This window comes from Schistocerca nitens, unplaced genomic scaffold (genome assembly GCF_023898315.1).
Source record: "Schistocerca nitens isolate TAMUIC-IGC-003100 unplaced genomic scaffold, iqSchNite1.1 HiC_scaffold_217, whole genome shotgun sequence".
Taxonomy (NCBI): domain Eukaryota; kingdom Metazoa; phylum Arthropoda; class Insecta; order Orthoptera; family Acrididae; genus Schistocerca; species Schistocerca nitens.
Window position 1 is genome coordinate 247 of NW_026045758.1, and position 26,296 is coordinate 26,542.

Sequence of the window (26,296 nt, forward strand, 5' to 3'; positions counted from 1 at the left end):
GTGGCTAGGATACCTGGCTTTCACCCAGGAGGCCCGGGTTCGATTCCCGGTACCGGAACGGAAGTTTTTACGCACCCAACGCTCCATGTTTTGGCCTTCCAACGTTCGTTTTTCGCCCTCCTTGCGGAGCTTCAACCGAATGTAATCGGGGAAAACAGGCACATGATGCAATTACTGTCAGCACCGGGGTAAAGGGAGAGGAGGCGCTGGTCAGCTGTTGGGCTGCTACCAGCGTCAGTGGGAAGTCGGTGAAGTCGCCAGTTGCGCCAGAAGCCAGATATTACCGTAGTACGCCTACACACGCGTTCCAGTTATTCACGTTGCTTGCAGCCGCTCCATCCGCAAGAAGCGTGAGCCCGGATAGCTCAGTCGGTAGAGCATTAGGCTTTTAACCTAAGGGTCCAGGGTTCGAGTCCCTGTCCGGGCGAAGATTTTTAACGTTTCCGTAATGGCTCGTCTCGTAGCGATGGTAGCCCTGCCGTAATCAGTGCACGGAGTTCGTTTCCTGTCAAAATTCTGCGCAGACGGGTTTGATTTTTCACGATTCGAGGGACTCTTCAGTTACGAGCAGTCGTGGCCGAGTGGTTAAGGCGTCTGACTAGAAATCAGATTCCCTCTGGGAGCGTAGGTTCGAGTCCTACCGACTGCGTCCGTTTTTTCTTTTTTTGTTTAAGAAGAAGGAGCAGAAAATTTCGCAGTTTGCCTGTCGTTTTGGTACCTCGCCTCTCACAGCCGTTTATAGTGCCTGTCCTTTTGATAAGGGCGAATTCCAAGCGTCAGCTTTCGCGTCAGCCGAGCAAAGTCGGGACAAGTCGGGACATACTACAGGATGGTCTGCGTGGAGTAACGACGACAAAAACGTTAATTTAACAGCACGCGGCTCACATACTATATACGAAAAAACTAGCGTTACTTGCGGTGGCCGGGAATCGAACCCGGATCAACTGCTTGGAAGGCAACTATGCTCACCATTACACCACCACCGCACAGCCGCTCCTCGCGACGCCGCGCTGTGTCGGCTTCCCGCCCGCCAGCAGCGGCCCACGGTGATAGTAGCTGTAGGCGCTTTACGAGCTAGGAGGGTGCATCCACACGCATTCGGGTAGCGCCTCCACGCACGCTGCGTCTTTGGGCGAGACTAGTCGCCGCAGCCGCAAGGTTACTCACACGATAGTGATGAGTGGTCGTTTTAAGGCAGTGTAGTGGAGGACTCCGCGTGTGTAGCACTTTTTTCGGTTTCATCCGACGTCGCTGGGTGGCAATCCCACTTTCCCTGCAGAAAACTGCTCGGGAAGCACGGGCAGCTTGTCGAGCATCGGTGGTTCAGTGGCATGTGCCTCAGTAGTGCAGTAAGCAGCGCGTAAGTCTCATAATCTTAAGGTTTGCCGGCACGATAACTCAGCGTGTTCGGTCTGACAGTTATCTGCCCTCTGTAATAAAAGACTGAGTCAACGATGAACTTGAACGGGCGTCATCGGACGTCCGCCCCCAACAAATGCAACGAACGAAATGAGAAGAAAAAAAAAGTGGTAGAATGCTCGCTTAGCACGCGGGCGGCCCGGGTTCGATTCCCGGCCGATGTATCGTTCTGCTGTTATCGCTATAATGCTGCCGCACCGATTCCTCGCTTGAGCTCCGTCAGCCTCAGGAATGTATAGCAGGATTCGCTGTGAGAAGAACCAAACACGCAGCACGCAAGAGACCGTACTTGGACGGTCGCGTGCTATTTCTGAGCTGTAACGTCGGCCTGGCCCAACAGGCCGCTGTGTTCAGGCGCCGCAAGGGCGATGGACTGTAACCTCAGGCAGTGCTGCGTTCCGTTGAAAAAGCTGCGGCAGCAGTTTAATCTAGCAAGTCGGGAAAGCACGTGTAGCAACACAACAGATTCTTCAGAGCGCGCAAACTCTCTATCTCTAATATGCGAGACTTACCAAGTTTCCTGGAACGTTGCTCGCAACGTGCCTCGGTAGCGCAGTAGGTAGCGCGTAAGTCTCATAATCTTAAGGTCGTGAGTTCGATCCTCACCCGGGGCATTTAATTTGCTGTACATCACGGCTGAATTAACGGTGTTGCTGTTGCTAGGGAACGAACTTAATTGTCATTCGTTATCCACAAGGAGTCTACGCTCAGCGTCAAAATGTTTATTTCCAATTATGACAACGTACAACTTTGATCTTTCTCTTAACCTGTTATGAGTAAAATAACGAATAGTCAATTTCGAGCTGTGCGCAAATATGCTGGCAAACAGAGAACAGCAGTGAGTCCAGGTTCAGCACGAAATACGAGAGGAAACGGAGTGAACCTCACGTCATAGCGCAAATCCGGTGTGGTCTAGTGGCGCCGGCACGGTAGCTCAGCGCGCTCGGTCAGAGGGTTAGCTGCCCTCTGTAATTAAAAAAAAACTGAGTTAATGGATCAACAACGAACTGGAACGGGTGTCTTTCGACGTCCTCCCAGAGCAGATACAACGAACGAAAACGAACAAAATGAGATTTAAAAAAAAAAAAAAAAGTGGCTAGGATACCTGGCTTTCACCCAGGAGGCCCGGGTTCGATTCCCGGTACCGGAACGGAAGTTTTTACGCACCCAACGCTCCATGTTTTGGCCTTCCAACGTTCGTTTTTCGCCCTCCTTGCGGAGCTTCAACCGAATGTAATCGGGGAAAACAGGCACATGATGCAATTACTGTCAGCACCGGGGTAAAGGGAGAGGAGGCGCTGGTCAGCTGTTGGGCTGCTACCAGCGTCAGTGGGAAGTCGGTGAAGTCGCCAGTTGCGCCAGAAGCCAGATATTACCGTAGTACGCCTACACACGCGTTCCAGTTATTCACGTTGCTTGCAGCCGCTCCATCCGCAAGAAGCGTGAGCCCGGATAGCTCAGTCGGTAGAGCATTAGGCTTTTAACCTAAGGGTCCAGGGTTCGAGTCCCTGTCCGGGCGAAGATTTTTAACGTTTCCGTAATGGCTCGTCTCGTAGCGATGGTAGCCCTGCCGTAATCAGTGCACGGAGTTCGTTTCCTGTCAAAATTCTGCGCAGACGGGTTTGATTTTTCACGATTCGAGGGACTCTTCAGTTACGAGCAGTCGTGGCCGAGTGGTTAAGGCGTCTGACTAGAAATCAGATTCCCTCTGGGAGCGTAGGTTCGAGTCCTACCGACTGCGTCCGTTTTTTCTTTTTTTGTTTAAGAAGAAGGAGCAGAAAATTTCGCAGTTTGCCTGTCGTTTTGGTACCTCGCCTCTCACAGCCGTTTATAGTGCCTGTCCTTTTGATAAGGGCGAATTCCAAGCGTCAGCTTTCGCGTCAGCCGAGCAAAGTCGGGACAAGTCGGGACATACTACAGGATGGTCTGCGTGGAGTAACGACGACAAAAACGTTAATTTAACAGCACGCGGCTCACATACTATATACGAAAAAACTAGCGTTACTTGCGGTGGCCGGGAATCGAACCCGGATCAACTGCTTGGAAGGCAACTATGCTCACCATTACACCACCACCGCACAGCCGCTCCTCGCGACGCCGCGCTGTGTCGGCTTCCCGCCCGCCAGCAGCGGCCCACGGTGATAGTAGCTGTAGGCGCTTTACGAGCTAGGAGGGTGCATCCACACGCATTCGGGTAGCGCCTCCACGCACGCTGCGTCTTTGGGCGAGACTAGTCGCCGCAGCCGCAAGGTTACTCACACGATAGTGATGAGTGGTCGTTTTAAGGCAGTGTAGTGGAGGACTCCGCGTGTGTAGCACTTTTTTCGGTTTCATCCGACGTCGCTGGGTGGCAATCCCACTTTCCCTGCAGAAAACTGCTCGGGAAGCACGGGCAGCTTGTCGAGCATCGGTGGTTCAGTGGCATGTGCCTCAGTAGTGCAGTAAGCAGCGCGTAAGTCTCATAATCTTAAGGTTTGCCGGCACGATAACTCAGCGTGTTCGGTCTGACAGTTATCTGCCCTCTGTAATAAAAGACTGAGTCAACGATGAACTTGAACGGGCGTCATCGGACGTCCGCCCCCAACAAATGCAACGAACGAAATGAGAAGAAAAAAAAAGTGGTAGAATGCTCGCTTAGCACGCGGGCGGCCCGGGTTCGATTCCCGGCCGATGTATCGTTCTGCTGTTATCGCTATAATGCTGCCGCACCGATTCCTCGCTTGAGCTCCGTCAGCCTCAGGAATGTATAGCAGGATTCGCTGTGAGAAGAACCAAACACGCAGCACGCAAGAGACCGTACTTGGACGGTCGCGTGCTATTTCTGAGCTGTAACGTCGGCCTGGCCCAACAGGCCGCTGTGTTCAGGCGCCGCAAGGGCGATGGACTGTAACCTCAGGCAGTGCTGCGTTCCGTTGAAAAAGCTGCGGCAGCAGTTTAATCTAGCAAGTCGGGAAAGCACGTGTAGCAACACAACAGATTCTTCAGAGCGCGCAAACTCTCTATCTCTAATATGCGAGACTTACCAAGTTTCCTGGAACGTTGCTCGCAACGTGCCTCGGTAGCGCAGTAGGTAGCGCGTAAGTCTCATAATCTTAAGGTCGTGAGTTCGATCCTCACCCGGGGCATTTAATTTGCTGTACATCACGGCTGAATTAACGGTGTTGCTGTTGCTAGGGAACGAACTTAATTGTCATTCGTTATCCACAAGGAGTCTACGCTCAGCGTCAAAATTTTTATTTCCAATTATGACAACGTACAACTTTGATCTTTCTCTTAACCTGTTATGAGTAAAATAACGAATAGTCAATTTCGAGCTGTGCGCAAATATGCTGGCAAACAGAGAACAGCAGTGAGTCCAGGTTCAGCACGAAATACGAGAGGAAACGGAGTGAACCTCACGTCATAGCGCAAATCCGGTGTGGTCTAGTGGCGCCGGCACGGTAGCTCAGCGCGCTCGGTCAGAGGGTTAGCTGCCCTCTGTAATTAAAAAAAAACTGAGTTAATGGATCAACAACGAACTGGAACGGGTGTCTTTCGACGTCCTCCCAGAGCAGATACAACGAACGAAAACGAACAAAATGAGATTTAAAAAAAAAAAAAAAAGTGGCTAGGATACCTGGCTTTCACCCAGGAGGCCCGGGTTCGATTCCCGGTACCGGAACGGAAGTTTTTACGCACCCAACGCTCCATGTTTTGGCCTTCCAACGTTCGTTTTTCGCCCTCCTTGCGGAGCTTCAACCGAATGTAATCGGGGAAAACAGGCACATGATGCAATTACTGTCAGCACCGGGGTAAAGGGAGAGGAGGCGCTGGTCAGCTGTTGGGCTGCTACCAGCGTCAGTGGGAAGTCGGTGAAGTCGCCAGTTGCGCCAGAAGCCAGATATTACCGTAGTACGCCTACACACGCGTTCCAGTTATTCACGTTGCTTGCAGCCGCTCCATCCGCAAGAAGCGTGAGCCCGGATAGCTCAGTCGGTAGAGCATTAGGCTTTTAACCTAAGGGTCCAGGGTTCGAGTCCCTGTCCGGGCGAAGATTTTTAACGTTTCCGTAATGGCTCGTCTCGTAGCGATGGTAGCCCTGCCGTAATCAGTGCACGGAGTTCGTTTCCTGTCAAAATTCTGCGCAGACGGGTTTGATTTTCACGATTCGAGGGACTCTTCAGTTACGAGCAGTCGTGGCCGAGTGGTTAAGGCGTCTGACTAGAAATCAGATTCCCTCTGGGAGCGTAGGTTCGAGTCCTACCGACTGCGTCCGTTTTTTCTTTTTTTGTTTAAGAAGAAGGAGCAGAAAATTTCGCAGTTTGCCTGTCGTTTTGGTACCTCGCCTCTCACAGCCGTTTATAGTGCCTGTCCTTTTGATAAGGGCGAATTCCAAGCGTCAGCTTTCGCGTCAGCCGAGCAAAGTCGGGACAAGTCGGGACATACTACAGGATGGTCTGCGTGGAGTAACGACGACAAAAACGTTAATTTAACAGCACGCGGCTCACATACTATATACGAAAAAACTAGCGTTACTTGCGGTGGCCGGGAATCGAACCCGGATCAACTGCTTGGAAGGCAACTATGCTCACCATTACACCACCACCGCACAGCCGCTCCTCGCGACGCCGCGCTGTGTCGGCTTCCCGCCCGCCAGCAGCGGCCCACGGTGATAGTAGCTGTAGGCGCTTTACGAGCTAGGAGGGTGCATCCACACGCATTCGGGTAGCGCCTCCACGCACGCTGCGTCTTTGGGCGAGACTAGTCGCCGCAGCCGCAAGGTTACTCACACGATAGTGATGAGTGGTCGTTTTAAGGCAGTGTAGTGGAGGACTCCGCGTGTGTAGCACTTTTTTCGGTTTCATCCGACGTCGCTGGGTGGCAATCCCACTTTCCCTGCAGAAAACTGCTCGGGAAGCACGGGCAGCTTGTCGAGCATCGGTGGTTCAGTGGCATGTGCCTCAGTAGTGCAGTAAGCAGCGCGTAAGTCTCATAATCTTAAGGTTTGCCGGCACGATAACTCAGCGTGTTCGGTCTGACAGTTATCTGCCCTCTGTAATAAAAGACTGAGTCAACGATGAACTTGAACGGGCGTCATCGGACGTCCGCCCCCAACAAATGCAACGAACGAAATGAGAAGAAAAAAAAAGTGGTAGAATGCTCGCTTAGCACGCGGGCGGCCCGGGTTCGATTCCCGGCCGATGTATCGTTCTGCTGTTATCGCTATAATGCTGCCGCACCGATTCCTCGCTTGAGCTCCGTCAGCCTCAGGAATGTATAGCAGGATTCGCTGTGAGAAGAACCAAACACGCAGCACGCAAGAGACCGTACTTGGACGGTCGCGTGCTATTTCTGAGCTGTAACGTCGGCCTGGCCCAACAGGCCGCTGTGTTCAGGCGCCGCAAGGGCGATGGACTGTAACCTCAGGCAGTGCTGCGTTCCGTTGAAAAAGCTGCGGCAGCAGTTTAATCTAGCAAGTCGGGAAAGCACGTGTAGCAACACAACAGATTCTTCAGAGCGCGCAAACTCTCTATCTCTAATATGCGAGACTTACCAAGTTTCCTGGAACGTTGCTCGCAACGTGCCTCGGTAGCGCAGTAGGTAGCGCGTAAGTCTCATAATCTTAAGGTCGTGAGTTCGATCCTCACCCGGGGCATTTAATTTGCTGTACATCACGGCTGAATTAACGGTGTTGCTGTTGCTAGGGAACGAACTTAATTGTCATTCGTTATCCACAAGGAGTCTACGCTCAGCGTCAAAATGTTTATTTCCAATTATGACAACGTACAACTTTGATCTTTCTCTTAACCTGTTATGAGTAAAATAACGAATAGTCAATTTCGAGCTGTGCGCAAATATGCTGGCAAACAGAGAACAGCAGTGAGTCCAGGTTCAGCACGAAATACGAGAGGAAACGGAGTGAACCTCACGTCATAGCGCAAATCCGGTGTGGTCTAGTGGCGCCGGCACGGTAGCTCAGCGCGCTCGGTCAGAGGGTTAGCTGCCCTCTGTAATTAAAAAAAAACTGAGTTAATGGATCAACAACGAACTGGAACGGGTGTCTTTCGACGTCCTCCCAGAGCAGATACAACGAACGAAAACGAACAAAATGAGATTTAAAAAAAAAAAAAAAAGTGGCTAGGATACCTGGCTTTCACCCAGGAGGCCCGGGTTCGATTCCCGGTACCGGAACGGAAGTTTTTACGCACCCAACGCTCCATGTTTTGGCCTTCCAACGTTCGTTTTTCGCCCTCCTTGCGGAGCTTCAACCGAATGTAATCGGGGAAAACAGGCACATGATGCAATTACTGTCAGCACCGGGGTAAAGGGAGAGGAGGCGCTGGTCAGCTGTTGGGCTGCTACCAGCGTCAGTGGGAAGTCGGTGAAGTCGCCAGTTGCGCCAGAAGCCAGATATTACCGTAGTACGCCTACACACGCGTTCCAGTTATTCACGTTGCTTGCAGCCGCTCCATCCGCAAGAAGCGTGAGCCCGGATAGCTCAGTCGGTAGAGCATTAGGCTTTTAACCTAAGGGTCCAGGGTTCGAGTCCCTGTCCGGGCGAAGATTTTTAACGTTTCCGTAATGGCTCGTCTCGTAGCGATGGTAGCCCTGCCGTAATCAGTGCACGGAGTTCGTTTCCTGTCAAAATTCTGCGCAGACGGGTTTGATTTTTCACGATTCGAGGGACTCTTCAGTTACGAGCAGTCGTGGCCGAGTGGTTAAGGCGTCTGACTAGAAATCAGATTCCCTCTGGGAGCGTAGGTTCGAGTCCTACCGACTGCGTCCGTTTTTTCTTTTTTTGTTTAAGAAGAAGGAGCAGAAAATTTCGCAGTTTGCCTGTCGTTTTGGTACCTCGCCTCTCACAGCCGTTTATAGTGCCTGTCCTTTTGATAAGGGCGAATTCCAAGCGTCAGCTTTCGCGTCAGCCGAGCAAAGTCGGGACAAGTCGGGACATACTACAGGATGGTCTGCGTGGAGTAACGACGACAAAAACGTTAATTTAACAGCACGCGGCTCACATACTATATACGAAAAAACTAGCGTTACTTGCGGTGGCCGGGAATCGAACCCGGATCAACTGCTTGGAAGGCAACTATGCTCACCATTACACCACCACCGCACAGCCGCTCCTCGCGACGCCGCGCTGTGTCGGCTTCCCGCCCGCCAGCAGCGGCCCACGGTGATAGTAGCTGTAGGCGCTTTACGAGCTAGGAGGGTGCATCCACACGCATTCGGGTAGCGCCTCCACGCACGCTGCGTCTTTGGGCGAGACTAGTCGCCGCAGCCGCAAGGTTACTCACACGATAGTGATGAGTGGTCGTTTTAAGGCAGTGTAGTGGAGGACTCCGCGTGTGTAGCACTTTTTTCGGTTTCATCCGACGTCGCTGGGTGGCAATCCCACTTTCCCTGCAGAAAACTGCTCGGGAAGCACGGGCAGCTTGTCGAGCATCGGTGGTTCAGTGGCATGTGCCTCAGTAGTGCAGTAAGCAGCGCGTAAGTCTCATAATCTTAAGGTTTGCCGGCACGATAACTCAGCGTGTTCGGTCTGACAGTTATCTGCCCTCTGTAATAAAAGACTGAGTCAACGATGAACTTGAACGGGCGTCATCGGACGTCCGCCCCCAACAAATGCAACGAACGAAATGAGAAGAAAAAAAAAGTGGTAGAATGCTCGCTTAGCACGCGGGCGGCCCGGGTTCGATTCCCGGCCGATGTATCGTTCTGCTGTTATCGCTATAATGCTGCCGCACCGATTCCTCGCTTGAGCTCCGTCAGCCTCAGGAATGTATAGCAGGATTCGCTGTGAGAAGAACCAAACACGCAGCACGCAAGAGACCGTACTTGGACGGTCGCGTGCTATTTCTGAGCTGTAACGTCGGCCTGGCCCAACAGGCCGCTGTGTTCAGGCGCCGCAAGGGCGATGGACTGTAACCTCAGGCAGTGCTGCGTTCCGTTGAAAAAGCTGCGGCAGCAGTTTAATCTAGCAAGTCGGGAAAGCACGTGTAGCAACACAACAGATTCTTCAGAGCGCGCAAACTCTCTATCTCTAATATGCGAGACTTACCAAGTTTCCTGGAACGTTGCTCGCAACGTGCCTCGGTAGCGCAGTAGGTAGCGCGTAAGTCTCATAATCTTAAGGTCGTGAGTTCGATCCTCACCCGGGGCATTTAATTTGCTGTACATCACGGCTGAATTAACGGTGTTGCTGTTGCTAGGGAACGAACTTAATTGTCATTCGTTATCCACAAGGAGTCTACGCTCAGCGTCAAAATGTTTATTTCCAATTATGACAACGTACAACTTTGATCTTTCTCTTAACCTGTTATGAGTAAAATAACGAATAGTCAATTTCGAGCTGTGCGCAAATATGCTGGCAAACAGAGAACAGCAGTGAGTCCAGGTTCAGCACGAAATACGAGAGGAAACGGAGTGAACCTCACGTCATAGCGCAAATCCGGTGTGGTCTAGTGGCGCCGGCACGGTAGCTCAGCGCGCTCGGTCAGAGGGTTAGCTGCCCTCTGTAATTAAAAAAAAACTGAGTTAATGGATCAACAACGAACTGGAACGGGTGTCTTTCGACGTCCTCCCAGAGCAGATACAACGAACGAAAACGAACAAAATGAGATTTAAAAAAAAAAAAAAAGTGGCTAGGATACCTGGCTTTCACCCAGGAGGCCCGGGTTCGATTCCCGGTACCGGAACGGAAGTTTTTACGCACCCAACGCTCCATGTTTTGGCCTTCCAACGTTCGTTTTTCGCCCTCCTTGCGGAGCTTCAACCGAATGTAATCGGGGAAAACAGGCACATGATGCAATTACTGTCAGCACCGGGGTAAAGGGAGAGGAGGCGCTGGTCAGCTGTTGGGCTGCTACCAGCGTCAGTGGGAAGTCGGTGAAGTCGCCAGTTGCGCCAGAAGCCAGATATTACCGTAGTACGCCTACACACGCGTTCCAGTTATTCACGTTGCTTGCAGCCGCTCCATCCGCAAGAAGCGTGAGCCCGGATAGCTCAGTCGGTAGAGCATTAGGCTTTTAACCTAAGGGTCCAGGGTTCGAGTCCCTGTCCGGGCGAAGATTTTTAACGTTTCCGTAATGGCTCGTCTCGTAGCGATGGTAGCCCTGCCGTAATCAGTGCACGGAGTTCGTTTCCTGTCAAAATTCTGCGCAGACGGGTTTGATTTTTCACGATTCGAGGGACTCTTCAGTTACGAGCAGTCGTGGCCGAGTGGTTAAGGCGTCTGACTAGAAATCAGATTCCCTCTGGGAGCGTAGGTTCGAGTCCTACCGACTGCGTCCGTTTTTTCTTTTTTTGTTTAAGAAGAAGGAGCAGAAAATTTCGCAGTTTGCCTGTCGTTTTGGTACCTCGCCTCTCACAGCCGTTTATAGTGCCTGTCCTTTTGATAAGGGCGAATTCCAAGCGTCAGCTTTCGCGTCAGCCGAGCAAAGTCGGGGCAAGTCGGGACATACTACAGGATGGTCTGCGTGGAGTAACGACGACAAAAACGTTAATTTAACAGCACGCGGCTCACATACTATATACGAAAAAACTAGCGTTACTTGCGGTGGCCGGGAATCGAACCCGGATCAACTGCTTGGAAGGCAACTATGCTCACCATTACACCACCACCGCACAGCCGCTCCTCGCGACGCCGCGCTGTGTCGGCTTCCCGCCCGCCAGCAGCGGCCCACGGTGATAGTAGCTGTAGGCGCTTTACGAGCTAGGAGGGTGCATCCACACGCATTCGGGTAGCGCCTCCACGCACGCTGCGTCTTTGGGCGAGACTAGTCGCCGCAGCCGCAAGGTTACTCACACGATAGTGATGAGTGGTCGTTTTAAGGCAGTGTAGTGGAGGACTCCGCGTGTGTAGCACTTTTTTCGGTTTCATCCGACGTCGCTGGGTGGCAATCCCACTTTCCCTGCAGAAAACTGCTCGGGAAGCACGGGCAGCTTGTCGAGCATCGGTGGTTCAGTGGCATGTGCCTCAGTAGTGCAGTAAGCAGCGCGTAAGTCTCATAATCTTAAGGTTTGCCGGCACGATAACTCAGCGTGTTCGGTCTGACAGTTATCTGCCCTCTGTAATAAAAGACTGAGTCAACGATGAACTTGAACGGGCGTCATCGGACGTCCGCCCCCAACAAATGCAACGAACGAAATGAGAAGAAAAAAAAAGTGGTAGAATGCTCGCTTAGCACGCGGGCGGCCCGGGTTCGATTCCCGGCCGATGTATCGTTCTGCTGTTATCGCTATAATGCTGCCGCACCGATTCCTCGCTTGAGCTCCGTCAGCCTCAGGAATGTATAGCAGGATTCGCTGTGAGAAGAACCAAACACGCAGCACGCAAGAGACCGTACTTGGACGGTCGCGTGCTATTTCTGAGCTGTAACGTCGGCCTGGCCCAACAGGCCGCTGTGTTCAGGCGCCGCAAGGGCGATGGACTGTAACCTCAGGCAGTGCTGCGTTCCGTTGAAAAAGCTGCGGCAGCAGTTTAATCTAGCAAGTCGGGAAAGCACGTGTAGCAACACAACAGATTCTTCAGAGCGCGCAAACTCTCTATCTCTAATATGCGAGACTTACCAAGTTTCCTGGAACGTTGCTCGCAACGTGCCTCGGTAGCGCAGTAGGTAGCGCGTAAGTCTCATAATCTTAAGGTCGTGAGTTCGATCCTCACCCGGGGCATTTAATTTGCTGTACATCACGGCTGAATTAACGGTGTTGCTGTTGCTAGGGAACGAACTTAATTGTCATTCGTTATCCACAAGGAGTCTACGCTCAGCGTCAAAATTTTTATTTCCAATTATGACAACGTACAACTTTGATCTTTCTCTTAACCTGTTATGAGTAAAATAACGAATAGTCAATTTCGAGCTGTGCGCAAATATGCTGGCAAACAGAGAACAGCAGTGAGTCCAGGTTCAGCACGAAATACGAGAGGAAACGGAGTGAACCTCACGTCATAGCGCAAATCCGGTGTGGTCTAGTGGCGCCGGCACGGTAGCTCAGCGCGCTCGGTCAGAGGGTTAGCTGCCCTCTGTAATTAAAAAAAAACTGAGTTAATGGATCAACAACGAACTGGAACGGGTGTCTTTCGACGTCCTCCCAGAGCAGATACAACGAACGAAAACGAACAAAATGAGATTTAAAAAAAAAAAAAAAAGTGGCTAGGATACCTGGCTTTCACCCAGGAGGCCCGGGTTCGATTCCCGGTACCGGAACGGAAGTTTTTACGCACCCAACGCTCCATGTTTTGGCCTTCCAACGTTCGTTTTTCGCCCTCCTTGCGGAGCTTCAACCGAATGTAATCGGGGAAAACAGGCACATGATGCAATTACTGTCAGCACCGGGGTAAAGGGAGAGGAGGCGCTGGTCAGCTGTTGGGCTGCTACCAGCGTCAGTGGGAAGTCGGTGAAGTCGCCAGTTGCGCCAGAAGCCAGATATTACCGTAGTACGCCTACACACGCGTTCCAGTTATTCACGTTGCTTGCAGCCGCTCCATCCGCAAGAAGCGTGAGCCCGGATAGCTCAGTCGGTAGAGCATTAGGCTTTTAACCTAAGGGTCCAGGGTTCGAGTCCCTGTCCGGGCGAAGATTTTTAACGTTTCCGTAATGGCTCGTCTCGTAGCGATGGTAGCCCTGCCGTAATCAGTGCACGGAGTTCGTTTCCTGTCAAAATTCTGCGCAGACGGGTTTGATTTTTCACGATTCGAGGGACTCTTCAGTTACGAGCAGTCGTGGCCGAGTGGTTAAGGCGTCTGACTAGAAATCAGATTCCCTCTGGGAGCGTAGGTTCGAGTCCTACCGACTGCGTCCGTTTTTTCTTTTTTTGTTTAAGAAGAAGGAGCAGAAAATTTCGCAGTTTGCCTGTCGTTTTGGTACCTCGCCTCTCACAGCCGTTTATAGTGCCTGTCCTTTTGATAAGGGCGAATTCCAAGCGTCAGCTTTCGCGTCAGCCGAGCAAAGTCGGGACAAGTCGGGACATACTACAGGATGGTCTGCGTGGAGTAACGACGACAAAAACGTTAATTTAACAGCACGCGGCTCACATACTATATACGAAAAAACTAGCGTTACTTGCGGTGGCCGGGAATCGAACCCGGATCAACTGCTTGGAAGGCAACTATGCTCACCATTACACCACCACCGCACAGCCGCTCCTCGCGACGCCGCGCTGTGTCGGCTTCCCGCCCGCCAGCAGCGGCCCACGGTGATAGTAGCTGTAGGCGCTTTACGAGCTAGGAGGGTGCATCCACACGCATTCGGGTAGCGCCTCCACGCACGCTGCGTCTTTGGGCGAGACTAGTCGCCGCAGCCGCAAGGTTACTCACACGATAGTGATGAGTGGTCGTTTTAAGGCAGTGTAGTGGAGGACTCCGCGTGTGTAGCACTTTTTTCGGTTTCATCCGACGTCGCTGGGTGGCAATCCCACTTTCCCTGCAGAAAACTGCTCGGGAAGCACGGGCAGCTTGTCGAGCATCGGTGGTTCAGTGGCATGTGCCTCAGTAGTGCAGTAAGCAGCGCGTAAGTCTCATAATCTTAAGGTTTGCCGGCACGATAACTCAGCGTGTTCGGTCTGACAGTTATCTGCCCTCTGTAATAAAAGACTGAGTCAACGATGAACTTGAACGGGCGTCATCGGACGTCCGCCCCCAACAAATGCAACGAACGAAATGAGAAGAAAAAAAAAGTGGTAGAATGCTCGCTTAGCACGCGGGCGGCCCGGGTTCGATTCCCGGCCGATGTATCGTTCTGCTGTTATCGCTATAATGCTGCCGCACCGATTCCTCGCTTGAGCTCCGTCAGCCTCAGGAATGTATAGCAGGATTCGCTGTGAGAAGAACCAAACACGCAGCACGCAAGAGACCGTACTTGGACGGTCGCGTGCTATTTCTGAGCTGTAACGTCGGCCTGGCCCAACAGGCCGCTGTGTTCAGGCGCCGCAAGGGCGATGGACTGTAACCTCAGGCAGTGCTGCGTTCCGTTGAAAAAGCTGCGGCAGCAGTTTAATCTAGCAAGTCGGGAAAGCACGTGTAGCAACACAACAGATTCTTCAGAGCGCGCAAACTCTCTATCTCTAATATGCGAGACTTACCAAGTTTCCTGGAACGTTGCTCGCAACGTGCCTCGGTAGCGCAGTAGGTAGCGCGTAAGTCTCATAATCTTAAGGTCGTGAGTTCGATCCTCACCCGGGGCATTTAATTTGCTGTACATCACGGCTGAATTAACGGTGTTGCTGTTGCTAGGGAACGAACTTAATTGTCATTCGTTATCCACAAGGAGTCTACGCTCAGCGTCAAAATGTTTATTTCCAATTATGACAACGTACAACTTTGATCTTTCTCTTAACCTGTTATGAGTAAAATAACGAATAGTCAATTTCGAGCTGTGAGCAAATATGCTGGCAAACAGAGAACAGCAGTGAGTCCAGGTTCAGCACGAAATACGAGAGGAAACGGAGTGAACCTCACGTCATAGCGCAAATCCGGTGTGGTCTAGTGGCGCCGGCACGGTAGCTCAGCGCGCTCGGTCAGAGGGTTAGCTGCCCTCTGTAATTAAAAAAAACTGAGTTAATGGATCAACAACGAACTGGAACGGGTGTCTTTCGACGTCCTCCCAGAGCAGATACAACGAACGAAAACGAACAAAATGAGATTTAAAAAAAAAAAAAAAAAGTGGCTAGGATACCTGGCTTTCACCCAGGAGGCCCGGGTTCGATTCCCGGTACCGGAACGGAAGTTTTTACGCACCCAACGCTCCATGTTTTGGCCTTCCAACGTTCGTTTTTCGCCCTCCTTGCGGAGCTTCAACCGAATGTAATCGGGGAAAACAGGCACATGATGCAATTACTGTCAGCACCGGGGTAAAGGGAGAGGAGGCGCTGGTCAGCTGTTGGGCTGCTACCAGCGTCAGTGGGAAGTCGGTGAAGTCGCCAGTTGCGCCAGAAGCCAGATATTACCGTAGTACGCCTACACACGCGTTCCAGTTATTCACGTTGCTTGCAGCCGCTCCATCCGCAAGAAGCGTGAGCCCGGATAGCTCAGTCGGTAGAGCATTAGGCTTTTAACCTAAGGGTCCAGGGTTCGAGTCCCTGTCCGGGCGAAGATTTTTAACGTTTCCGTAATGGCTCGTCTCGTAGCGATGGTAGCCCTGCCGTAATCAGTGCACGGAGTTCGTTTCCTGTCAAAATTCTGCGCAGACGGGTTTGATTTTTCACGATTCGAGGGACTCTTCAGTTACGAGCAGTCGTGGCCGAGTGGTTAAGGCGTCTGACTAGAAATCAGATTCCCTCTGGGAGCGTAGGTTCGAGTCCTACCGACTGCGTCCGTTTTTTCTTTTTTTGTTTAAGAAGAAGGAGCAGAAAATTTCGCAGTTTGCCTGTCGTTTTGGTACCTCGCCTCTCACAGCCGTTTATAGTGCCTGTCCTTTTGATAAGGGCGAATTCCAAGCGTCAGCTTTCGCGTCAGCCGAGCAAAGTCGGGACAAGTCGGGACATACTACAGGATGGTCTGCGTGGAGTAACGACGACAAAAACGTTAATTTAACAGCACGCGGCTCACATACTATATACGAAAAAACTAGCGTTACTTGCGGTGGCCGGGAATCGAACCCGGATCAACTGCTTGGAAGGCAACTATGCTCACCATTACACCACCACCGCACAGCCGCTCCTCGCGACGCCGCGCTGTGTCGGCTTCCCGCCCGCCAGCAGCGGCCCACGGTGATAGTAGCTGTAGGCGCTTTACGAGCTAGGAGGGTGCATCCACACGCATTCGGGTAGCGCCTCCACGCACGCTGCGTCTTTGGGCGAGACTAGTCGCCGCAGCCGCAAGGTTACTCACACGATAGTGATGAGTGGTCGTTTTAAGGCAGTGTAGTGGAGGACTCCGCGTGTGTAGCACTTTTTTCGGTTTCATCCGACGTCGCTGGGTGGCAATCCCACTTTCCCTGCAGAAAACTGCTCGGGAAGCACGGGCAGCTTGTCGAGCATCGGTGGTTCAGTGGCATGTGCCTCAGTAGTGCAGTAAGCAGCGCGTAAGTCTCATAATCTTAAGGTTTGCCGGCACGATAACTCAGCGTGTTCGGTCTGACAGTTATCTGCCCTCTGTAATAAAAGACTGAGTCAACGATGAACTTGAACGGGCGTCATCGGACGTCCGCCCCCAACAAATGCAACGAACGAAATGAGAAGAAAAAAAAAGTGGTAGAATGCTCGCTTAGCACGCGGGCGGCCCGGGTTCGATTCCCGGCCGATGTATCGTTCTGCTGTTATCGCTATAATGCTGCCGCACCGATTCCTCGCTTGAGCTCCGTCAGCCTCAGGAATGTATAGCAGGATTCGCTGTGAGAAGAACCAAACACGCAGCACGCAAGAGACCGTACTTGGACGGTCGCGTGCTATTTCTGAGCTGTAACGTCGGCCTGGCCCAACAGGCCGCTGTGTTCAGGCGCCGCAAGGGCGATGGACTGTAACCTCAGGCAGTGCTGCGTTCCGTTGAAAAAGCTGCGGCAGCAGTTTAATCTAGCAAGTCGGGAAAGCACGTGTAGCAACACAACAGATTCTTCAGAGCGCGCAAACTCTCTATCTCTAATATGCGAGACTTACCAAGTTTCCTGGAACGTTGCTCGCAACGTGCCTCGGTAGCGCAGTAGGTAGCGCGTAAGTCTCATAATCTTAAGGTCGTGAGTTCGATCCTCACCCGGGGCATTTAATTTGCTGTACATCACGGCTGAATTAACGGTGTTGCTGTTGCTAGGGAACGAACTTAATTGTCATTCGTTATCCACAAGGAGTCTACGCTCAGCGTCAAAATGTTTATTTCCAATTATGACAACGTACAACTTTGATCTTTCTCTTAACCTGTTATGAGTAAAATAACGAATAGTCAATTTCGAGCTGTGAGCAAATATGCTGGCAAACAGAGAACAGCAGTGAGTCCAGGTTCAGCACGAAATACGAGAGGAAACGGAGTGAACCTCACGTCATAGCGCAAATCCGGTGTGGTCTAGTGGCGCCGGCACGGTAGCTCAGCGCGCTCGGTCAGAGGGTTAGCTGCCCTCTGTAATTAAAAAAAACTGAGTTAATGGATCAACAACGAACTGGAACGGGTGTCTTTCGACGTCCTCCCAGAGCAGATACAACGAACGAAAACGAACAAAATGAGATTTAAAAAAAAAAAAAAAAGTGGCTAGGATACCTGGCTTTCACCCAGGAGGCCCGGGTTCGATTCCCGGTACCGGAACGGAAGTTTTTACGCACCCAACGCTCCATGTTTTGGCCTTCCAACGTTCGTTTTTCGCCCTCCTTGCGGAGCTTCAACCGAATGTAATCGGGGAAAACAGGCACATGATGCAATTACTGTCAGCACCGGGGTAAAGGGAGAGGAGGCGCTGGTCAGCTGTTGGGCTGCTACCAGCGTCAGTGGGAAGTCGGTGAAGTCGCCAGTTGCGCCAGAAGCCAGATATTACCGTAGTACGCCTACACACGCGTTCCAGTTATTCACGTTGCTTGCAGCCGCTCCATCCGCAAGAAGCGTGAGCCCGGATAGCTCAGTCGGTAGAGCATTAGGCTTTTAACCTAAGGGTCCAGGGTTCGAGTCCCTGTCCGGGCGAAGATTTTTAACGTTTCCGTAATGGCTCGTCTCGTAGCGATGGTAGCCCTGCCGTAATCAGTGCACGGAGTTCGTTTCCTGTCAAAATTCTGCGCAGACGGGTTTGATTTTTCACGATTCGAGGGACTCTTCAGTTACGAGCAGTCGTGGCCGAGTGGTTAAGGCGTCTGACTAGAAATCAGATTCCCTCTGGGAGCGTAGGTTCGAGTCCTACCGACTGCGTCCGTTTTTTCTTTTTTTGTTTAAGAAGAAGGAGCAGAAAATTTCGCAGTTTGCCTGTCGTTTTGGTACCTCGCCTCTCACAGCCGTTTATAGTGCCTGTCCTTTTGATAAGGGCGAATTCCAAGCGTCAGCTTTCGCGTCAGCCGAGCAAAGTCGGGACAAGTCGGGACATACTACAGGATGGTCTGCGTGGAGTAACGACGACAAAAACGTTAATTTAACAGCACGCGGCTCACATACTATATACGAAAAAACTAGCGTTACTTGCGGTGGCCGGGAATCGAACCCGGATCAACTGCTTGGAAGGCAACTATGCTCACCATTACACCACCACCGCACAGCCGCTCCTCGCGACGCCGCGCTGTGTCGGCTTCCCGCCCGCCAGCAGCGGCCCACGGTGATAGTAGCTGTAGGCGCTTTACGAGCTAGGAGGGTGCATCCACACGCATTCGGGTAGCGCCTCCACGCACGCTGCGTCTTTGGGCGAGACTAGTCGCCGCAGCCGCAAGGTTACTCACACGATAGTGATGAGTGGTCGTTTTAAGGCAGTGTAGTGGAGGACTCCGCGTGTGTAGCACTTTTTTCGGTTTCATCCGACGTCGCTGGGTGGCAATCCCACTTTCCCTGCAGAAAACTGCTCGGGAAGCACGGGCAGCTTGTCGAGCATCGGTGGTTCAGTGGCATGTGCCTCAGTAGTGCAGTAAGCAGCGCGTAAGTCTCATAATCTTAAGGTTTGCCGGCACGATAACTCAGCGTGTTCGGTCTGACAGTTATCTGCCCTCTGTAATAAAAGACTGAGTCAACGATGAACTTGAACGGGCGTCATCGGACGTCCGCCCCCAACAAATGCAACGAACGAAATGAGAAGAAAAAAAAAGTGGTAGAATGCTCGCTTAGCACGCGGGCGGCCCGGGTTCGATTCCCGGCCGATGTATCGTTCTGCTGTTATCGCTATAATGCTGCCGCACCGATTCCTCGCTTGAGCTCCGTCAGCCTCAGGAATGTATAGCAGGATTCGCTGTGAGAAGAACCAAACACGCAGCACGCAAGAGACCGTACTTGGACGGTCGCGTGCTATTTCTGAGCTGTAACGTCGGCCTGGCCCAACAGGCCGCTGTGTTCAGGCGCCGCAAGGGCGATGGACTGTAACCTCAGGCAGTGCTGCGTTCCGTTGAAAAAGCTGCGGCAGCAGTTTAATCTAGCAAGTCGGGAAAGCACGTGTAGCAACACAACAGATTCTTCAGAGCGCGCAAACTCTCTATCTCTAATATGCGAGACTTACCAAGTTTCCTGGAACGTTGCTCGCAACGTGCCTCGGTAGCGCAGTAGGTAGCGCGTAAGTCTCATAATCTTAAGGTCGTGAGTTCGATCCTCACCCGGGGCATTTAATTTGCTGTACATCACGGCTGAATTAACGGTGTTGCTGTTGCTAGGGAACGAACTTAATTGTCATTCGTTATCCACAAGGAGTCTACGCTCAGCGTCAAAATGTTTATTTCCAATTATGACAACGTACAACTTTGATCTTTCTCTTAACCTGTTATGAGTAAAATAACGAATAGTCAATTTCGAGCTGTGCGCAAATATGCTGGCAAACAGAGAACAGCAGTGAGTCCAGGTTCAGCACGAAATACGAGAGGAAACGGAGTGAACCTCACGTCATAGCGCAAATCCGGTGTGGTCTAGTGGCGCCGGCACGGTAGCTCAGCGCGCTCGGTCAGAGGGTTAGCTGCCCTCTGTAATTAAAAAAAACTGAGTTAATGGATCAACAACGAACTGGAACGGGTGTCTTTCGACGTCCTCCCAGAGCAGATACAACGAACGAAAACGAACAAAATGAGATTTAAAAAAAAAAAAAAAAGTGGCTAGGATACCTGGCTTTCACCCAGGAGGCCCGGGTTCGATTCCCGGTACCGGAACGGAAGTTTTTACGCACCCAACGCTCCATGTTTTGGCCTTCCAACGTTCGTTTTTCGCCCTCCTTGCGGAGCTTCAACCGAATGTAATCGGGGAAAACAGGCACATGATGCAATTACTGTCAGCACCGGGGTAAAGGGAGAGGAGGCGCTGGTCAGCTGTTGGGCTGCTACCAGCGTCAGTGGGAAGTCGGTGAAGTCGCCAGTTGCGCCAGAAGCCAGATATTACCGTAGTACGCCTACACACGCGTTCCAGTTATTCACGTTGCTTGCAGCCGCTCCATCCGCAAGAAGCGTGAGCCCGGATAGCTCAGTCGGTAGAGCATTAGGCTTTTAACCTAAGGGTCCAGGGTTCGAGTCCCTGTCCGGGCGAAGATTTTTAACGTTTCCGTAATGGCTCGTCTCGTAGCGATGGTAGCCCTGCCGTAATCAGTGCACGGAGTTCGTTTCCTGTCAAAATTCTGCGCAGACGGGTTTGATTTTTCACGATTCGAGGGGCTCTTCAGTTACGAGCAGTCGTGGCCGAGTGGTTAAGGCGTCTGACTAGAAATCATATTCCCTCTTGGAGCGTAGGTTCGAGTCCTACCGACTGCGTCCGTTTTTTCTTTTTTTGTTTAAGAAGAAGGAGCAGAAAATTTCGCAGTTTGCCTGTCGTTTTGGTACCTCGCCTCTCACAGCCGTTTATAGTGCCTGTCCTTTTGATAAGGGCGAATTCCAAGCGTCAGCTTTCGCGTCAGCCGAGCAAAGTCGGGACAAGTCGGGACATACTACAGGATGGTCTGCGTGGAGTAACGACGACAAAAACGTTAATTTAACAGCACGCGGCTCACATACTATATACGAAAAAACTAGCGTTACTTGCGGTGGCCGGGAATCGAACCCGGATCAACTGCTTGGAAGGCAACTATGCTCACCATTACACCACCACCGCACAGCCGCTCCTCGCGACGCCGCGCTGTGTCGGCTTCCCGCCCGCCAGCAGCGGCCCACGGTGATAGTAGCTGTAGGCGCTTTACGAGCTAGGAGGGTGCATCCACACGCATTCGGGTAGCGCCTCCACGCACGCTGCGTCTTTGGGCGAGACTAGTCGCCGCAGCCGCAAGGTTACTCACACGATAGTGATGAGTGGTCGTTTTAAGGCAGTGTAGTGGAGGACTCCGCGTGTGTAGCACTTTTTTCGGTTTCATCCGACGTCGCTGGGTGGCAATCCCACTTTCCCTGCAGAAAACTGCTCGGGAAGCACGGGCAGCTTGTCGAGCATCGGTGGTTCAGTGGCATGTGCCTCAGTAGTGCAGTAAGCAGCGCGTAAGTCTCATAATCTTAAGGTTTGCCGGCACGATAACTCAGCGTGTTCGGTCTGACAGTTATCTGCCCTCTGTAATAAAAGACTGAGTCAACGATGAACTTGAACGGGCGTCATCGGACGTCCGCCCCCAACAAATGCAACGAACGAAATGAGAAGAAAAAAAAAGTGGTAGAATGCTCGCTTAGCACGCGGGCGGCCCGGGTTCGATTCCCGGCCGATGTATCGTTCTGCTGTTATCGCTATAATGCTGCCGCACCGATTCCTCGCTTGAGCTCCGTCAGCCTCAGGAATGTATAGCAGGATTCGCTGTGAGAAGAACCAAACACGCAGCACGCAAGAGACCGTACTTGGACGGTCGCGTGCTATTTCTGAGCTGTAACGTCGGCCTGGCCCAACAGGCCGCTGTGTTCAGGCGCCGCAAGGGCGATGGACTGTAACCTCAGGCAGTGCTGCGTTCCGTTGAAAAAGCTGCGGCAGCAGTTTAATCTAGCAAGTCGGGAAAGCACGTGTAGCAACACAACAGATTCTTCAGAGCGCGCAAACTCTCTATCTCTAATATGCGAGACTTACCAAGTTTCCTGGAACGTTGCTCGCAACGTGCCTCGGTAGCGCAGTAGGTAGCGCGTAAGTCTCATAATCTTAAGGTCGTGAGTTCGATCCTCACCCGGGGCATTTAATTTGCTGTACATCACGGCTGAATTAACGGTGTTGCTGTTGCTAGGGAACGAACTTAATTGTCATTCGTTATCCACAAGGAGTCTACGCTCAGCGTCAAAATGTTTATTTCCAATTATGACAACGTACAACTTTGATCTTTCTCTTAACCTGTTATGAGTAAAATAACGAATAGTCAATTTCGAGCTGTGCGCAAATATGCTGGCAAACAGAGAACAGCAGTGAGTCCAGGTTCAGCACGAAATACGAGAGGAAACGGAGTGAACCTCACGTCATAGCGCAAATCCGGTGTGGTCTAGTGGCGCCGGCACGGTAGCTCAGCGCGCTCGGTCAGAGGGTTAGCTGCCCTCTGTAATTAAAAAAAAACTGAGTTAATGGATCAACAACGAACTGGAACGGGTGTCTTTCGACGTCCTCCCAGAGCAGATACAACGAACGAAAACGAACAAAATGAGATTTTAAAAAAAAAAAAAAAGTGGCTAGGATACCTGGCTTTCACCCAGGAGGCCCGGGTTCGATTCCCGGTACCGGAACGGAAGTTTTTACGCACCCAACGCTCCATGTTTTGGCCTTCCAACGTTCGTTTTTCGCCCTCCTTGCGGAGCTTCAACCGAATGTAATCGGGGAAAACAGGCACATGATGCAATTACTGTCAGCACCGGGGTAAAGGGAGAGGAGGCGCTGGTCAGCTGTTGGGCTGCTACCAGCGTCAGTGGGAAGTCGGTGAAGTCGCCAGTTGCGCCAGAAGCCAGATATTACCGTAGTACGCCTACACACGCGTTCCAGTTATTCACGTTGCTTGCAGCCGCTCCATCCGCAAGAAGCGTGAGCCCGGATAGCTCAGTCGGTAGAGCATTAGGCTTTTAACCTAAGGGTCCAGGGTTCGAGTCCCTGTCCGGGCGAAGATTTTTAACGTTTCCGTAATGGCTCGTCTCGTAGCGATGGTAGCCCTGCCGTAATCAGTGCACGGAGTTCGTTTCCTGTCAAAATTCTGCGCAGACGGGTTTGATTTTTCACGATTCGAGGGACTCTTCAGTTACGAGCAGTCGTGGCCGAGTGGTTAAGGCGTCTGACTAGAAATCAGATTCCCTCTGGGAGCGTAGGTTCGAGTCCTACCGACTGCGTCCGTTTTTTCTTTTTTTGTTTAAGAAGAAGGAGCAGAAAATTTCGCAGTTTGCCTGTCGTTTTGGTACCTCGCCTCTCACAGCCGTTTATAGTGCCTGTCCTTTTGATAAGGGCGAATTCCAAGCGTCAGCTTTCGCGTCAGCCGAGCAAAGTCGGGACAAGTCGGGACATACTACAGGATGGTCTGCGTGGAGTAACGACGACAAAAACGTTAATTTAACAGCACGCGGCTCACATACTATATACGAAAAAACTAGCGTTACTTGCGGTGGCCGGGAATCGAACCCGGATCAACTGCTTGGAAGGCAACTATGCTCACCATTACACCACCACCGCACAGCCGCTCCTCGCGACGCCGCGCTGTGTCGGCTTCCCGCCCGCCAGCAGCGGCCCACGGTGATAGTAGCTGTAGGCGCTTTACGAGCTAGGAGGGTGCATCCACACGCATTCGGGTAGCGCCTCCACGCACGCTGCGTCTTTGGGCGAGACTAGTCGCCGCAGCCGCAAGGTTACTCACACGATAGTGATGAGTGGTCGTTTTAAGGCAGTGTAGTGGAGGACTCCGCGTGTGTAGCACTTTTTTCGGTTTCATCCGACGTCGCTGGGTGGCAATCCCACTTTCCCTGCAGAAAACTGCTCGGGAAGCACGGGCAGCTTGTCGAGCATCGGTGGTTCAGTGGCATGTGCCTCAGTAGTGCAGTAAGCAGCGCGTAAGTCTCATAATCTTAAGGTTTGCCGGCACGATAACTCAGCGTGTTCGGTCTGACAGTTATCTGCCCTCTGTAATAAAAGACTGAGTCAACGATGAACTTGAACGGGCGTCATCGGACGTCCGCCCCCAACAAATGCAACGAACGAAATGAGAAGAAAAAAAAAGTGGTAGAATGCTCGCTTAGCACGCGGGCGGCCCGGGTTCGATTCCCGGCCGATGTATCGTTCTGCTGTTATCGCTATAATGCTGCCGCACCGATTCCTCGCTTGAGCTCCGTCAGCCTCAGGAATGTATAGCAGGATTCGCTGTGAGAAGAACCAAACACGCAGCACGCAAGAGACCGTACTTGGACGGTCGCGTGCTATTTCTGAGCTGTAACGTCGGCCTGGCCCAACAGGCCGCTGTGTTCAGGCGCCGCAAGGGCGATGGACTGTAACCTCAGGCAGTGCTGCGTTCCGTTGAAAAAGCTGCGGCAGCAGTTTAATCTAGCAAGTCGGGAAAGCACGTGTAGCAACACAACAGATTCTTCAGAGCGCGCAAACTCTCTATCTCTAATATGCGAGACTTACCAAGTTTCCTGGAACGTTGCTCGCAACGTGCCTCGGTAGCGCAGTAGGTAGCGCGTAAGTCTCATAATCTTAAGGTCGTGAGTTCGATCCTCACCCGGGGCATTTAATTTGCTGTACATCACGGCTGAATTAACGGTGTTGCTGTTGCTAGGGAACGAACTTAATTGTCATTCGTTATCCACAAGGAGTCTACGCTCAGCGTCAAAATGTTTATTTCCAATTATGACAACGTACAACTTTGATCTTTCTCTTAACCTGTTATGAGTAAAATAACGAATAGTCAATTTCGAGCTGTGCGCAAATATGCTGGCAAACAGAGAACAGCAGTGAGTCCAGGTTCAGCACGAAATACGAGAGGAAACGGAGTGAACCTCACGTCATAGCGCAAATCCGGTGTGGTCTAGTGGCGCCGGCACGGTAGCTCAGCGCGCTCGGTCAGAGGGTTAGCTGCCCTCTGTAATTAAAAAAAAACTGAGTTAATGGATCAACAACGAACTGGAACGGGTGTCTTTCGACGTCCTCCCAGAGCAGATACAACGAACGAAAACGAACAAAATGAGATTTAAAAAAAAAAAAAAAAGTGGCTAGGATACCTGGCTTTCACCCAGGAGGCCCGGGTTCGATTCCCGGTACCGGAACGGAAGTTTTTACGCACCCAACGCTCCATGTTTTGGCCTTCCAACGTTCGTTTTTCGCCCTCCTTGCGGAGCTTCAACCGAATGTAATCGGGGAAAACAGGCACATGATGCAATTACTGTCAGCACCGGGGTAAAGGGAGAGGAGGCGCTGGTCAGCTGTTGGGCTGCTACCAGCGTCAGTGGGAAGTCGGTGAAGTCGCCAGTTGCGCCAGAAGCCAGATATTACCGTAGTACGCCTACACACGCGTTCCAGTTATTCACGTTGCTTGCAGCCGCTCCATCCGCAAGAAGCGTGAGCCCGGATAGCTCAGTCGGTAGAGCATTAGGCTTTTAACCTAAGGGTCCAGGGTTCGAGTCCCTGTCCGGGCGAAGATTTTTAACGTTTCCGTAATGGCTCGTCTCGTAGCGATGGTAGCCCTGCCGTAATCAGTGCACGGAGTTCGTTTCCTGTCAAAATTCTGCGCAGACGGGTTTGATTTTTCACGATTCGAGGGACTCTTCAGTTACGAGCAGTCGTGGCCGAGTGGTTAAGGCGTCTGACTAGAAATCAGATTCCCTCTGGGAGCGTAGCTTCGAGTCCTACCGACTGCGTCCGTTTTTTCTTTTTTTGTTTAAGAAGAAGGAGCAGAAAATTTCGCAGTTTGCCTGTCGTTTTGGTACCTCGCCTCTCACAGCCGTTTATAGTGCCTGTCCTTTTGATAAGGGCGAATTCCAAGCGTCAGCTTTCGCGTCAGCCGAGCAAAGTCGGGACAAGTCGGGACATACTACAGGATGGTCTGCGTGGAGTAACGACGACAAAAACGTTAATTTAACAGCACGCGGCTCACATACTATATACGAAAAAACTAGCGTTACTTGCGGTGGCCGGGAATCGAACCCGGATCAACTGCTTGGAAGGCAACTATGCTCACCATTACACCACCACCGCACAGCCGCTCCTCGCGACGCCGCGCTGTGTCGGCTTCCCGCCCGCCAGCAGCGGCCCACGGTGATAGTAGCTGTAGGCGCTTTACGAGCTAGGAGGGTGCATCCACACGCATTCGGGTAGCGCCTCCACGCACGCTGCGTCTTTGGGCGAGACTAGTCGCCGCAGCCGCAAGGTTACTCACACGATAGTGATGAGTGGTCGTTT

General features: G+C 51.9%; 43 non-coding genes across 43 annotated transcripts; 32 read left to right on the forward strand and 11 right to left on the reverse strand.

The window, feature by feature from the left end:
* The first annotated feature begins 354 nt into the window (after positions 1-354).
* On the forward strand, positions 355-427 carry Trnak-uuu (transfer RNA lysine (anticodon UUU)). The gene has a single exon. It is a non-coding gene; the product is annotated as a tRNA-Lys (tRNA).
* A 140-nt stretch (positions 428-567) lies between these two features.
* Trnas-aga (transfer RNA serine (anticodon AGA)) lies at positions 568-649 on the forward strand. The gene has a single exon. It is a non-coding gene; the product is annotated as a tRNA-Ser (tRNA).
* A 265-nt stretch (positions 650-914) lies between these two features.
* Trnag-ucc (transfer RNA glycine (anticodon UCC)) lies at positions 915-986 on the reverse strand. The gene has a single exon. It is a non-coding gene; the product is annotated as a tRNA-Gly (tRNA).
* A 974-nt stretch (positions 987-1,960) lies between these two features.
* On the forward strand, positions 1,961-2,033 carry Trnam-cau (transfer RNA methionine (anticodon CAU)). The gene has a single exon. It is a non-coding gene; the product is annotated as a tRNA-Met (tRNA).
* An 832-nt stretch (positions 2,034-2,865) lies between these two features.
* Trnak-uuu (transfer RNA lysine (anticodon UUU)) lies at positions 2,866-2,938 on the forward strand. Its single transcript has one exon. It is a non-coding gene; the product is annotated as a tRNA-Lys (tRNA).
* A 140-nt stretch (positions 2,939-3,078) lies between these two features.
* Positions 3,079-3,160, forward strand: Trnas-aga (transfer RNA serine (anticodon AGA)). The gene has a single exon. It is a non-coding gene; the product is annotated as a tRNA-Ser (tRNA).
* Positions 3,161-3,425: 265 nt separating this feature from the next.
* Positions 3,426-3,497, reverse strand: Trnag-ucc (transfer RNA glycine (anticodon UCC)). The gene has a single exon. It is a non-coding gene; the product is annotated as a tRNA-Gly (tRNA).
* A 974-nt stretch (positions 3,498-4,471) lies between these two features.
* Trnam-cau (transfer RNA methionine (anticodon CAU)) lies at positions 4,472-4,544 on the forward strand. The gene has a single exon. It is a non-coding gene; the product is annotated as a tRNA-Met (tRNA).
* An 832-nt stretch (positions 4,545-5,376) lies between these two features.
* On the forward strand, positions 5,377-5,449 carry Trnak-uuu (transfer RNA lysine (anticodon UUU)). Its single transcript has one exon. It is a non-coding gene; the product is annotated as a tRNA-Lys (tRNA).
* A 139-nt stretch (positions 5,450-5,588) lies between these two features.
* On the forward strand, positions 5,589-5,670 carry Trnas-aga (transfer RNA serine (anticodon AGA)). Its single transcript has one exon. It is a non-coding gene; the product is annotated as a tRNA-Ser (tRNA).
* Positions 5,671-5,935: 265 nt separating this feature from the next.
* On the reverse strand, positions 5,936-6,007 carry Trnag-ucc (transfer RNA glycine (anticodon UCC)). The gene has a single exon. It is a non-coding gene; the product is annotated as a tRNA-Gly (tRNA).
* Positions 6,008-6,981: 974 nt separating this feature from the next.
* Positions 6,982-7,054, forward strand: Trnam-cau (transfer RNA methionine (anticodon CAU)). Its single transcript has one exon. It is a non-coding gene; the product is annotated as a tRNA-Met (tRNA).
* Positions 7,055-7,886: 832 nt separating this feature from the next.
* On the forward strand, positions 7,887-7,959 carry Trnak-uuu (transfer RNA lysine (anticodon UUU)). The gene has a single exon. It is a non-coding gene; the product is annotated as a tRNA-Lys (tRNA).
* A 140-nt stretch (positions 7,960-8,099) lies between these two features.
* Positions 8,100-8,181, forward strand: Trnas-aga (transfer RNA serine (anticodon AGA)). The gene has a single exon. It is a non-coding gene; the product is annotated as a tRNA-Ser (tRNA).
* Positions 8,182-8,446: 265 nt separating this feature from the next.
* Positions 8,447-8,518, reverse strand: Trnag-ucc (transfer RNA glycine (anticodon UCC)). Its single transcript has one exon. It is a non-coding gene; the product is annotated as a tRNA-Gly (tRNA).
* Positions 8,519-9,492: 974 nt separating this feature from the next.
* On the forward strand, positions 9,493-9,565 carry Trnam-cau (transfer RNA methionine (anticodon CAU)). The gene has a single exon. It is a non-coding gene; the product is annotated as a tRNA-Met (tRNA).
* An 831-nt stretch (positions 9,566-10,396) lies between these two features.
* Trnak-uuu (transfer RNA lysine (anticodon UUU)) lies at positions 10,397-10,469 on the forward strand. Its single transcript has one exon. It is a non-coding gene; the product is annotated as a tRNA-Lys (tRNA).
* Positions 10,470-10,609: 140 nt separating this feature from the next.
* Positions 10,610-10,691, forward strand: Trnas-aga (transfer RNA serine (anticodon AGA)). The gene has a single exon. It is a non-coding gene; the product is annotated as a tRNA-Ser (tRNA).
* A 265-nt stretch (positions 10,692-10,956) lies between these two features.
* Trnag-ucc (transfer RNA glycine (anticodon UCC)) lies at positions 10,957-11,028 on the reverse strand. The gene has a single exon. It is a non-coding gene; the product is annotated as a tRNA-Gly (tRNA).
* A 974-nt stretch (positions 11,029-12,002) lies between these two features.
* Trnam-cau (transfer RNA methionine (anticodon CAU)) lies at positions 12,003-12,075 on the forward strand. Its single transcript has one exon. It is a non-coding gene; the product is annotated as a tRNA-Met (tRNA).
* Positions 12,076-12,907: 832 nt separating this feature from the next.
* Positions 12,908-12,980, forward strand: Trnak-uuu (transfer RNA lysine (anticodon UUU)). The gene has a single exon. It is a non-coding gene; the product is annotated as a tRNA-Lys (tRNA).
* Positions 12,981-13,120: 140 nt separating this feature from the next.
* Trnas-aga (transfer RNA serine (anticodon AGA)) lies at positions 13,121-13,202 on the forward strand. The gene has a single exon. It is a non-coding gene; the product is annotated as a tRNA-Ser (tRNA).
* A 265-nt stretch (positions 13,203-13,467) lies between these two features.
* Positions 13,468-13,539, reverse strand: Trnag-ucc (transfer RNA glycine (anticodon UCC)). Its single transcript has one exon. It is a non-coding gene; the product is annotated as a tRNA-Gly (tRNA).
* Positions 13,540-14,513: 974 nt separating this feature from the next.
* On the forward strand, positions 14,514-14,586 carry Trnam-cau (transfer RNA methionine (anticodon CAU)). The gene has a single exon. It is a non-coding gene; the product is annotated as a tRNA-Met (tRNA).
* Positions 14,587-15,418: 832 nt separating this feature from the next.
* Trnak-uuu (transfer RNA lysine (anticodon UUU)) lies at positions 15,419-15,491 on the forward strand. Its single transcript has one exon. It is a non-coding gene; the product is annotated as a tRNA-Lys (tRNA).
* A 140-nt stretch (positions 15,492-15,631) lies between these two features.
* Trnas-aga (transfer RNA serine (anticodon AGA)) lies at positions 15,632-15,713 on the forward strand. The gene has a single exon. It is a non-coding gene; the product is annotated as a tRNA-Ser (tRNA).
* A 265-nt stretch (positions 15,714-15,978) lies between these two features.
* On the reverse strand, positions 15,979-16,050 carry Trnag-ucc (transfer RNA glycine (anticodon UCC)). Its single transcript has one exon. It is a non-coding gene; the product is annotated as a tRNA-Gly (tRNA).
* A 974-nt stretch (positions 16,051-17,024) lies between these two features.
* Positions 17,025-17,097, forward strand: Trnam-cau (transfer RNA methionine (anticodon CAU)). Its single transcript has one exon. It is a non-coding gene; the product is annotated as a tRNA-Met (tRNA).
* An 831-nt stretch (positions 17,098-17,928) lies between these two features.
* Positions 17,929-18,001, forward strand: Trnak-uuu (transfer RNA lysine (anticodon UUU)). The gene has a single exon. It is a non-coding gene; the product is annotated as a tRNA-Lys (tRNA).
* A 140-nt stretch (positions 18,002-18,141) lies between these two features.
* Positions 18,142-18,223, forward strand: Trnas-aga (transfer RNA serine (anticodon AGA)). The gene has a single exon. It is a non-coding gene; the product is annotated as a tRNA-Ser (tRNA).
* Positions 18,224-18,488: 265 nt separating this feature from the next.
* Trnag-ucc (transfer RNA glycine (anticodon UCC)) lies at positions 18,489-18,560 on the reverse strand. The gene has a single exon. It is a non-coding gene; the product is annotated as a tRNA-Gly (tRNA).
* A 974-nt stretch (positions 18,561-19,534) lies between these two features.
* Trnam-cau (transfer RNA methionine (anticodon CAU)) lies at positions 19,535-19,607 on the forward strand. Its single transcript has one exon. It is a non-coding gene; the product is annotated as a tRNA-Met (tRNA).
* An 831-nt stretch (positions 19,608-20,438) lies between these two features.
* Trnak-uuu (transfer RNA lysine (anticodon UUU)) lies at positions 20,439-20,511 on the forward strand. Its single transcript has one exon. It is a non-coding gene; the product is annotated as a tRNA-Lys (tRNA).
* A 140-nt stretch (positions 20,512-20,651) lies between these two features.
* Positions 20,652-20,733, forward strand: Trnas-aga (transfer RNA serine (anticodon AGA)). The gene has a single exon. It is a non-coding gene; the product is annotated as a tRNA-Ser (tRNA).
* Positions 20,734-20,998: 265 nt separating this feature from the next.
* Positions 20,999-21,070, reverse strand: Trnag-ucc (transfer RNA glycine (anticodon UCC)). The gene has a single exon. It is a non-coding gene; the product is annotated as a tRNA-Gly (tRNA).
* A 974-nt stretch (positions 21,071-22,044) lies between these two features.
* On the forward strand, positions 22,045-22,117 carry Trnam-cau (transfer RNA methionine (anticodon CAU)). Its single transcript has one exon. It is a non-coding gene; the product is annotated as a tRNA-Met (tRNA).
* An 832-nt stretch (positions 22,118-22,949) lies between these two features.
* Positions 22,950-23,022, forward strand: Trnak-uuu (transfer RNA lysine (anticodon UUU)). The gene has a single exon. It is a non-coding gene; the product is annotated as a tRNA-Lys (tRNA).
* A 140-nt stretch (positions 23,023-23,162) lies between these two features.
* Trnas-aga (transfer RNA serine (anticodon AGA)) lies at positions 23,163-23,244 on the forward strand. Its single transcript has one exon. It is a non-coding gene; the product is annotated as a tRNA-Ser (tRNA).
* A 265-nt stretch (positions 23,245-23,509) lies between these two features.
* On the reverse strand, positions 23,510-23,581 carry Trnag-ucc (transfer RNA glycine (anticodon UCC)). The gene has a single exon. It is a non-coding gene; the product is annotated as a tRNA-Gly (tRNA).
* A 974-nt stretch (positions 23,582-24,555) lies between these two features.
* Trnam-cau (transfer RNA methionine (anticodon CAU)) lies at positions 24,556-24,628 on the forward strand. The gene has a single exon. It is a non-coding gene; the product is annotated as a tRNA-Met (tRNA).
* An 832-nt stretch (positions 24,629-25,460) lies between these two features.
* On the forward strand, positions 25,461-25,533 carry Trnak-uuu (transfer RNA lysine (anticodon UUU)). The gene has a single exon. It is a non-coding gene; the product is annotated as a tRNA-Lys (tRNA).
* A 140-nt stretch (positions 25,534-25,673) lies between these two features.
* On the forward strand, positions 25,674-25,755 carry Trnas-aga (transfer RNA serine (anticodon AGA)). Its single transcript has one exon. It is a non-coding gene; the product is annotated as a tRNA-Ser (tRNA).
* Positions 25,756-26,020: 265 nt separating this feature from the next.
* On the reverse strand, positions 26,021-26,092 carry Trnag-ucc (transfer RNA glycine (anticodon UCC)). Its single transcript has one exon. It is a non-coding gene; the product is annotated as a tRNA-Gly (tRNA).
* Between the last annotated feature and the right edge of the window lie 204 nt (positions 26,093-26,296).